The 11,774-nt window shown below is 34.4% G+C and overlaps 1 protein-coding gene across 1 annotated transcript in view; it reads right to left on the minus strand.

Moving 5' to 3' along the window:
* Positions 1 to 11,557, minus strand: part of LOC126884602 (cyclic nucleotide-gated cation channel subunit A) — an 839,335-nt gene extending 827,778 nt beyond the window's left edge. The window contains exon 1 of the mRNA XM_050650604.1: positions 11,525 to 11,557. The gene's annotated coding sequence lies outside the window, so the exon portion shown is untranslated. The remainder of the gene's footprint in view (positions 1 to 11,524) is intronic.
* Positions 11,558 to 11,774: the final 217 nt, after the last annotated feature.

The raw sequence follows: 11,774 nt of genomic DNA on the forward strand, positions 1-11,774 counted from the left end.
ATGTAGTCTTCTATTTTGCGTTTAAATTTTTTAAAAATACCTATTAGTTATCTCAGGATTCGAAAAAAATAAATGCGTTTAAAAAGAACTCGACCGAAATTTTGCGCCTACGCTCTCAAAAAGGATTAAAGTATTAAACATTTTTGTACTGTTTGAATTTATGCGACGATTGACGATCCACTGTTTTAAAGATTGGTTTAACAGATGTTGCCAGTTGTATGGTCCTCACTATGTGTATCGTAAGTTATTCAACAGGGCATAGAATATACATGGTTAGAAAATATACGCCAAAGTCAGCGCCTCTATGCGGAAAATCTCTGAACTAAAAATTGATGTGGACCATACAAAGTGAGGTCCCACTTTTTTTTGTAAAAAAACAGTGTTTGCTATCAGTACATGTCTACGAAAAAGTCTTACATTGATTGACTAAGTGAGGTCCGTATACTGGACCTCACTTTGTACAGGACCTCACTTCAACCGCAGTTTCTTTTGATATGTGGCTCACTTCATACGCTGGGAGTAAATATATATATATATATATATATATATATATATATATATTTGTACAAAATTATTTAAAAAATCACTATATAAATATATATATATATATATATATATATATATATATATATATATATATATATATATATGGTAGATGAAGTTTTTGTAATCCTTGTAGGAGAATCAATGTGCATTGTTAGACCATATGATTCAAATATGTTGACCAGGGATATTTGTGTAGCACAAGCAGCAGCATAATTAATGTTAAAATCCCCGCATAAAATTTTTCTGTTTTTATGGGGCAGGTCATCTAACAAATTAAGCAGGTTCTGAAAAAATAGTTCCACGGAAGAGTCAGGTGATCTATAAATGCAAATAATATAAAGATTAAAGTTCTTACTGTAACTAAGGAAAACTCAAAGAATGCTTCGCTTAATAGAAAATCATATTTTGTTACCAGAGAAAAATCATTACTTGTAGAAAGAATCAGGGTGCCTCCGTGCGCTGAACTTTGACGATCGTACCTAGCAATAGTGGAATATTTTTCTACAAAAAAAGGCTCGTTGACTTCAAGCCAGTGCTCAGTAACCGCAACTATCGGAGGAAACCCTAATTCCTCTAGAAATAGAAATAATTTATCAGTTTTATATCTTATAGAACGAATATTATTCAGAACCATGCTAAAGTTGTTATCACTAAAATAATTTGAGGATTCTAGTCCCTCAGAACACGTCGTGATGTTTAAAAATTTCGTTTAGGAGACACAGCGGAATAGTAATTTTGGTGACATTCCCTTGATTTTTGTAAATGGATAATTCTTTCAGAAGCGAGAAAGGACCTAAAAGCAGCAAGATCAGCTTCCACCTCATCTGGACCAATTCCATAGACTTCGTTAAATTCTAGAAGAATTTTTCGTAGATCTTCCGTGTTGGTAGGAAGCCCTTCGGAAGCCAAAAACAGTTTAACGCTTGTGTTGGTAAATCCATCGTAAAATACAGAAGCAGGTTGGTCGTGTAGATAAGCGAGATGAACTTTAATGGCTTTTAAGATATCCGGTTCCCTTAATCTGGCTAGAAGATACCGACTATTAGAGTTATTGGTTAATCTAACTCTTGGTGGAGTCAAAGGATCCAGATTTATAGTTATTATTTATAATAGTTAAAAGGCTAAATTTTAATAACTTTATTAAATTTAGAGGACCAGTTATCTCTTGAAACTTTACCTTGCATTTTTTCTTAATAATTTTCAGCTTTGTTGTATTTTCGGGAATAACTGCCTCATTTAGCCACCCAGACTCCCAACAGCACCATTGGTGTCGGTAATGGTTTTAGTAAACCATCGTTTAATGTTTGGAAGTATTGTTTCTTGTTTTTTGAGCCATTGCTAAGTTTGGATGGTATTTTTTTCTCTTAAGTAATATTGATAAATCAAAAAACAAAATTACTTTTAATCCATTGTTTATAAAAATCATGAAATTAGCATCACTTCAAGCACTGTAACTCGGTAAATAATAATCTGGATGAGATAAAATTTTGACTGTGTATGCTTTTGAAAGTTGAGCACTTATTGAGCGACGTATTAGATCAGCAATATTTTGTGGATTTAACTGGTATACCTTGAACTGAAGGTAACCTTACTGGAAAAACCTAATGGGGTAAGATCCGGTGATCTCGGTGTCCAATCTATGAGTCCACTCGTTCAATTTATCGTCCGTAAATACTGTATAATAATTTCGGACCCTGCGTGCATTCTCCAACATATTAAAGTATTTTTCAGCATTTAAATTTCAACCAATAAATATTGTGCCAATATAATAACCCAATACACCTGCTCATATATTTAACTTCTCCGGAAATTGAGTAATAAAACCAGAAGAATGAGTAACTCATTTCGAGAATCTATACAAAGACGATAACGATAGTAATGAAGTAGAAAGAAATGACCTAGAAAACATTCACCAAGAATAAACAGAGAATGACAACATCGCCCAAGAAGAAGTACACGAAACAATCAAAAGATCAAAAAATAGAAAATCACCAGATCCGGACAATATACCAAATGAATTAATTAAATACGGGGGTACAAAAATAATAGAAGAGACAACAACATTACTCCAAAAAATTGTAAACAAAATGACAGTACCAGAGGAATGGAGAGAGTGTATAACAATACCCATCTACAAGAAAAGCGTAAAGATAAATCCTACGAACTACCGAGGAATTACACTACATAATTCTACATCAAAACTGTGGACAAAAATTCTATCCCAAAAAATATACAAGAAACGGTGTATCGGAAGAACAACAGGGTTCCGCCCAAACAGATCTACAATAGACGCTATTTTCATCATGCGACAATTAGTTGAAAAATCAATAGAATTCGACAAGCCCATGTTCACATGCTTTGTAGATCTTAAACAGTCATTCGATAGAGTATGATTGAAGGATCTGCTCACTATCCTTGGAAATAAAAACATAGGTCAGACGTATAGAAGCATAAACAAAGAGCTCAATAGATTTAACAAAACACGAATAAAAACCACACACGGGCTCGGGTACGGAAGAAATCAAAATCAATGTCGGCATTAGACAAGGGGACAGCCTCAGTCCATGCCTATTTAATTTAATAATGGATGAAGTTATAGGTAGTGTTAACAAAATGAGTCAAGGATAGAAAATGGGTAACCGAACCATGAGAATACTTTGCTACGCAGATGATGCAATCTTAATAGCCGAAAACGAAGATGACTTACAAGGCCTACTACAAAAAGTTAAAATAACCGCCGAAAAATATAGACACACAGAGAAAACCCAATCGATGGTAATACCGAAGAACCCAATTAGATGTAAATTAGTAGTGGACGACCATATAATTGAACAGGTAATGGATTGTAGATACTTATGTGTGGGAATATCTAGCGACAGGAATCTGTGGCAAGAAACAGAACAGCAGGCAACGAAAGCAGCGAGAATATTTGGTTTCCTGAGGGATATAATGTGGCGGAATAAATATATGAGCACCGAAAGCAAAGTCCGCATTTACAAGACATGTGTTAGACCCGTACTGACATACGCAGCTGAGACAAGGGCCGAGACAACAAAGACCAAACAATTAATGAGAACAACAGAGATGAAAACCCTAAGATCCATAAGAGGTATTACACTCAGAAATAGAATACGAAACGAAGACACATTGAGAGAGCTAGGCGTTCAAGACGTAGTGAGATGGACAAGAGCACGACGACGCATGTGGAGAGACCACGTAGATCGGATGGATCCTGAACGTATAGCGCAATGGGCGAAGACACAGAACCCCAACACCAAGCGACCCATAGGAAGACCCAAAAAACGATGGTACGAGAGCTGAAGCTCCGGATCGCAGCAGAGACTGTAACAGAAGAAACAGGACATAGTCATATTACAAGAAGAAGAATAAGAAGGAAATTGTGTAGAACAATCACGAATCGAGGATTTGTATCAGAGCAGTGAATCAATGTGAATAGAATGTAGCTTCATCAGTATGATGACAATAAAAAGTAGACACGTTTTCATTAAAACAAAATATGAAAACATTATGAAATTTGAATAATGAATTTTCAAAATAAAATAGTTCTTACATTATAATAGTGTTACGTTTTCGAATTACATTTAACTGTAAAATATTTTACACATTTCCCAATTTAATTTAAATATAGATATTCCAAGCGCATCCACGGAATGCCAATGCACAGTAAATTGTTCTACGTAGTATACTAAATAGATACCTACCAATGGCATTGCATTAATTTAATATGTTAACAGACTTGCACATCAAACTAATCAAGCGAGAACACTCCCACTAATGAAAGGAATTTTATGTTGGCAATTTGATTTAAAAGTCGTAAATGCAAATATCTGCCTTTAAAATGCAGCTACCAAGTAAGAAATGTCGACCTGACCTCCTAGTATTATCTAGATATAAACTAACAATTTTAATTTGATCTCAATTTATTAACAAAACCTCTAGAATTGTGTTAGCATTGCTTTACTTCAATATGTCTTTTTACTTATTCTAATTTTTGAGTAATAAAATAAAAATAATAGTAGGGGAGAGAAGTATGCTAAATTTGCAGTTCGAACGCTTTGGGGACCTATTGGGTTGTGAAGAGTATGTCCTAAAACCAAAAAAAGTTAAGTCAAGTTTTCCATTTTAGTTTGGACTTTCCATTTTTTAATTTAATTTTCCATTTCCAACAATCGTTTTTTCCGATTATAGCGTCGTGTATTCATAATTCGAAAGAATATTTCGAATAAAAGTTTTTTTTACGTAAAGAATCCAAATCTGCAATAAAAATTGGGGTCTAATATTTAAGATTTTAAAGTATCCCCCCACCCCACCTTCGAGGGGGTCGTGTTTGGTGCCATTTGATAGATTTTCAAAAATATTGAATTCGTTTATTTTGCAGTTTTTCAATCTGATGTTCATTTCGCGAAATATCGCAGAATTCGTGTTTAAAATTTTAAATTTACCCCCACTCCTCTCCGTGGTAGGTCATGTTTGGTATCATTCGATAGATTTTTGAAAAATAAAGAACCCGTATTTTTAGTTTTTTGATATAACGTTTATTTCGAGAAATATTCGTTTTTTTTTTTGTAAAATTTTGTGATTCCTCTATTTCCTTACGCCCAGCTCAAATCGTCAGATTTTTGAAATATACACTCTTTTGCATGTACTTAATTTACCTTATCTTAATTTGACAATTTCGAGTTTTTCTAAGGATAGATTTTTTTTCGGGCCCCCGTTAACCAACTCCCCTGTGTTAAGATCCAATATATGGTCGAGGTACATTTACAGGGTACAAGATTTCTCCCCTTATGATAATCTGACGCGCTCTAGTAACTGCAAAAATCCCCGCTTGGGCTTCCCTACCATAAGATCTGACTAAATTAACTTGTTCTATGAGCATTGTCTCCATTTCACTGTTATTTTTTAGATCGCTTTGTATTAACTATCATAGTTGCCATGTCAGCATGCTGCAGAATCTGCATATGTTATAATTTAGAGGTTATCGTATTATGTAGCTTCCTCTTTGTTGGACTTGGCTATTTTGAGCAATTACGAGCATTTTCAATTCGTATTATTAGTTTTATCGAGAGCTCATTCTAATATTTTATTATAGTTTCAAGATACTTGTATTTTTGCACACGTTGGATTATGTTGTTAGCGAAAATGAGTTGGGCATTATTATTTGGTTTCTTCGTACCTAAGAAAAACTTTTAGCCAGGTTCACATTTAAGTCATAGTTTAGACTTTAGACAAACCGTATATACTCTTATGTGGAGGTTATAATAGTCTTCGCTAATAAGATGATCTTTTTCTTCTTCCTCATATTTTCCATTTTTTCCCTTTTCAGAAGTCACTGTTCCTTACTCTTTTTCGCCACTCATTTCTGTCCATAGTATCTTCTTCAAGTAAACCTTTCTCTCTCAAGTCCCCTTTCACATAGTTCTGTCATCTTCTACTCAGTTTTCCTCTACCTCTCCTTCCATCAACTTCTAAGCTCTATTATACGTTCACCATAGTTTTTATTTCCACCTCTAAAGTAATCAAATCATTGCAGCCTTTGTTCTTGATTCTTTTTTGATATTATAGTTACCCTGGCTCTTTCCCTAGTCGGTGCTGATCATGTATCTTCTAGTTTTACCCAGCATCCACCGATACATTTTCATTTCAGATACCTTCATCTTCTTATCCTTAATATTCTTTATAGGCAACACTTCACCGTCGTACACCAACGGAGGGCCCGGATTACGTACACTCGATACGCATCGTATCCGCCATGTTTTACTGTAGCGCCTTATGGGAAAACATGGCGGATACGATGCGTATCGAGTGTACGTAATCCGGGTGCAGGTCTTACTGTAACGGTCACGTTACGAAAGTAGCTCTTTAATAATTATTATTATTATTTTCCCTCGGTCTCTCATTTAAATTCTCGTATAGGACCACTGAGGTGACGTCATACCTCGGTGATGGAACGTACTCCACCTATCGAGAATTATTCGGGTTCTGAGAGAATTTGACGTTTACCTTGGCGGAGAAACGCCTCTCGTTCTTTACTTGACTGTGAGCTGTGGTGTCGAATAGATATACCATATAGAATGGCGGATGATTTCCTCCAACTTATTTTATCACATAAGAAATTTAACGTAAAGTAAAAAGTTACCACCAGGGATTGTCTGGAGTGAGGAGACATGTGGGTGACAACTCCTGTTGGAGTATAAATAGGAATCATTCGGTGAGATCTACTTTTTTAATAGTAATTTTTTTTGTATAGCCTTGGTTTTTGTGATGGAACCTTTGAGATATTAGGTTCATTGTTAAATTTCTTAGTCAACTCATTATTTGGATTTTATGTAGATTATTTCGATTATTGAATATTCATTCAAGGAAAATTATATATTAATATATTTTTTGGTTAGACATAACCAAACATATGCAATTCTCAATTAATATTAGAAATAATTATCATTTCTCTGTAGGTTTTAAATTATTCAACATCCAATATTTTATAAATTCAATATATTTTTACAGATATTTCCTCAAATAAATCATTTCAATGTCATTTGTCCATGTATTCACACTCAAAACAGTTCAAGGTTACCTGAGATTGGTTTTTGTTCCAGTTTTAATGGTCGGTTTTTCTATACTATTGCTTCTAAAAAGTTCCTCAATTATTTCTTCTTCCCTTTACTTTTTGCTCATGTTTAAAATGAGAAATAAAACTGGGAATGTTTTTTAGCCATTTGGGAGAAACCCTACCATGAAGTCATAGACCTTATTTGACCACCTAGAGAAACCACTACAGCCACAGTCAAGTCATCATGGGAATACGTCTTTTTGGGAACAAGCTATGGGAGCGTTCCAGCTCAATTTTCGTCTTGGCACCTGGGCCTACAGGAGTCATGGGGTCGCACCATCCTGGTGCATCATTTTCTAGGATGTAACCGCAACCTCGTTTGGGAACATTTAGTGAGTTGTTTTAGTAACTATTGGTTTTTTTTTATATTTCAGACTATCTGTTAAATACACTATGTTTTTTTTCCAGATTTAGTTTACCTCTGGTTTTTTTTTTAATATGACATATTTGTATATTAGATTATTTGGTTCCCAAACTTTGTATCTACGGTAACTTCTTGTGCACAGGAATAAGCCTAGAGAAAATTAGGTTTTTAATACTTTATTATTGCTTTGATATTGGTTTATGTAATTCGGGTAAATTTATTTTTTAATATTACTAGCTTGTTTCCCAAATATTTTACTGTTATTCGCTTTATTCCATTTGTTCGGTTAATTTAGGTCATCGTCGGTATTTATCTCAACTTCATTTCTACTTTAGTCAATTGTATATTTAACTTTATTTATTCATTACTGTATTTTCCCTTAGTGAGGCTTGGGCCTATTTATTTGTAGTATTTTCATCTTTGTCAGTTTCCTTTAGTTGTACGTAGCGGGCGTACTATAACCATTTGGTAGAAGACTTATGTAATTTTGTACCCTATATATATGTAAGAGGTATTTAAGTTTGTAACAGATAACATTATTGTTGTTATCTTTAAAATATATATAGCTTCTTGTATAACTTATGTCATTTTAGAATTACATGATATATGCTTGTCTAACTCAGAGATTATTAAAAATCTAGTAGTTATTTTAATAAATATTTATTTATTTTGTATATCATGAATTTTATTATTCCTTTATGTTTGTTATTACAGGTTTGATATATTTAATATTTGACAGCAGTATAAGATACCTGGGAAAATGATCGAAGATCATTTTCATGGCGCCCATGATTAGTTAGTTTTATTTATTTTGTTCGTTTTTAGTCATTATTCATCTCCATTCAGTTTCAGTACATTATTCTTATTTTATTATTTCATCTTTTAGTCATCATTACTATCTATATAGAGCTACTGTTCTTCGACAGGCATGCAAACGAGCCGTATCCATCCTTGAGTGTCAAGTGGTTTTCTTGCATCTCTTGCTAGCCAACTCTATTCCGTTTGCCTCTGTCTCTTCCCACTCCTACTTCTATCCCTTCTAATTCCCCTTTCTTCAGTACTGCACTTTAGTAGTATTTTTTTTTTATTTTTCCTATTGCGGCTTCTCAACGTAGAAGCCATCTCACCTTTCTCTTTTCATCCCAACTATTTAGTTACTTAGTCTTTTTTTTCCTTACTTCTGTTGGAGTACCTATATCTTTCTTTTTACTTTCACTCCAACAGAAGTTTTCTTATTTTTGTTACATTACCACACTCGTGTATATGTTTCCTATCAGGTCTTCCCCGATTTCTCGATCATAGAGTGTCCCGCTCAATCGTTTTCAGTTAGATCAACTAGCCTGTATCCTGTGGGAAATTTCTCGATCTATTTAACCATGGTGTTCAACCATTCCACTTCCCTCCAGCCACATATACTCCATTTTCGACTTGCTAACATTAAGTCCTCCCTCTAATAGACTTCCTCCAACCAGCCAACTTCTCCTCCAACATTTATTTGCTCTCCTTTACTAAAACGATATCATCAGCACAAAGCATTGATGAAAGAGTCTCATCCCTTACCTTCTCTGCCAGTGCATCCATAACAAGATTAAACAGGTAGGAACTCATTGAACAGCCTTGATATAAACCAGCCGCCACTGGAAAACTTTTGGTCAATCTGACACAAGTCTTTACTTTGGCTTTACGCCCCTTCATACATATATTTTACGACCCTCACGTACTCCTCAGGAACCCAGTACTATCATAGGAGTACTGCATTGATCTTCCTTAGGAACTCTTCCTAGGACTCCCTATTCTAATTGAAAAATAAGATTGTTTTGCCTTCGCATTGAAACTGAATAAAAATCGTTTACATTTTTATTTTATATTAGTATTACTCCTTTAGAGTAACTAGGTCCATTTTCCGTTGGAACTATACCAAGATGCAGACGGGGATTGTGAATTGCAACGTTTAGACTTCCTTCCTTTTGTCTTTACTGCAGCATCCATTTTGCTTGCAAATTTTAGAAGCCTTGGAGGTGTCACCAGGGAAATGGACCAATAAGTTTTCATTTTAAAAATCTTTTAGTAATGTTTTTAATATTATTCAATATTATTAATGTTGCTATTAGGATTGAAAACTTTACCTTTCAATTGCCAGATGACGCTAGTCACCTAATCCATACACGTCAGTTGCAACGTGGGGATAAACTTGCATGGTTGGTCACTTCGCGTAGAGAGCAGCAGGCCTAGGCCTCTCCGATGATGACTCCAATAAGAGTCGAAAATCGTCCATTCAAAGTGCTGGACTGCGCTCCCTATTCTAGGTGAAAAATAAGATTGTTTTGCCTGCTCATTGCAACTGAATAAAAATGGTATAGGGAAAGGTGGTGGAATATCGCGCACTTAAGCGGAAAAAGTGATTACGAGCAACTAAAACTGATTTTGAAAATAAAATTTGCATTGGCCTGTTGGGTATGGTATTGACCAAAACTTGGCTATGCTCAATTTCGTTCTATTCAAACAGTTAAATAATAATATTTTTTCTACACTAGTGCATTTGCGCGTTATTCCCCACCCCGTGGGGTAATTTCGCGCAGAGTGGGGCAATATCGCGCGTTCAAAATTTATGATAGATTCTATGATATTTATGTAAATACGTATTAAAAAAACACAAAGTATTTGCAAACTGTTTAAACAAATTTTTTAAACAAACAAAAAACTTAAACTTTTAATTAAAACTGCGCAACAAACTTATTGTCTATTTTGATAAACAATTATTGGTAATAAAAAAAATAATTAATAACATAAGCTAAAAAAGGCCCAAATAAAAGCCATGAATTAACAAAATCTATGTAAATTAAAAAAATAAAGTATTATAAATATTTTACCACATAACTCAACACGGGTAAAAACCGCGCGGTATTACCCCTCACATAAATTTTCCAAACAATAATAAATATAAAAAAGTGGGGCAATTAGTGTAAGATAAATTATGGTTAAACAAAGGCTAAAACACCATAGATTTACACAAACTCAAAAACAACTAAATAAGTTAAACATTTTGGCTTACCTTGCTTATTTTGTCGTAGCAAAATATTATAACGGCCACGTTGCAAACAGATAAATGCATATTAGCGTCATGGGTGTGAACTTTTAAGAATTTGCAATAATCGACATTATTTGGTTGGTTGACCGCTAGAGATCAGCACTAGCCGAAATTTTATAATAATTCTCAGAGAACGAGAAAAATTTTGCGCGGTATTCACCGGCGCGCGGTATTCCCCCACCTTCCCCTACATTTTTATTTTAATGAAAAAATTCCTTTTAAACTCTACCTTGTCCTTGGATATCCGACACCAATTTGTAAAAACCATTAATTTATACCATATTGCTATACGGAGTGGAAACATGGACCCTCGGAATTACAAGTATGAGGCGTATAGAAGCCGTTGAGATGTGGATTTTTCGAAGGATGGTGAAGACCTCTTGGACAGAGCACGTGGCCAAAAATGAAGTGTTGAGAAGATTGGGGACTGAGAGTGAACTCCTAAATATTTAAAAAAACAGAAAAACACGTTCTCTAAGACATATTTACAGAGGAGAAAGATACAACTTTGTACGACCCATAATGGAATTGAAAGTGGAAGGAAGAAGAGGTCCAGGAAGAAGAACATGCTCCTGGCTGTAGAACGTAAGAGACTGGACAGGCATGGACACACATTCGATACTAAGAACCGCTCAAGATAGAGAACAATTTGCTGTAGTTATAGCCAATTTTCAGTAATGGACAAGGCACCTTAAGAAGAAGAAGAAGATATATTTATATGTTAAATATTTGTCTGTGTTCTATATAAATTACAAGTAAATCCAACATTTGAAAAGTCTCTTTGTGGATCAGGAACATTACTCAAACACCTATCTAAAATTCCTTTAAACTGACAATTTAAGTTTAAAACTAAATTGACAATCATTTGCGATGCCCAAAGCAATGTACTTACATAATTCCCACTGTTTGCTCTTAGCGTCGTATCTACCTTTGTCGGTGTGTCAACAACTGCAACAATATAAACAAACTTTAGCAAGATTTGTATAGTGTAAGAAGAGCAAAGTTTATCAGAAAACTTATAATTTGGTAAGTTCTCTGGCAAGTTTAAGAAACTGTTCGTTTCGTTTATTGTTTGCATAGGTTGAAAACTATATAACTGTTGTAAATAGTGTAATATTTTTGAGCATAATACTACAAAGCTA

This window comes from Diabrotica virgifera, chromosome 5 (genome assembly GCF_917563875.1).
Source record: "Diabrotica virgifera virgifera chromosome 5, PGI_DIABVI_V3a".
Lineage (NCBI taxonomy): Eukaryota > Metazoa > Arthropoda > Insecta > Coleoptera > Chrysomelidae > Diabrotica > Diabrotica virgifera.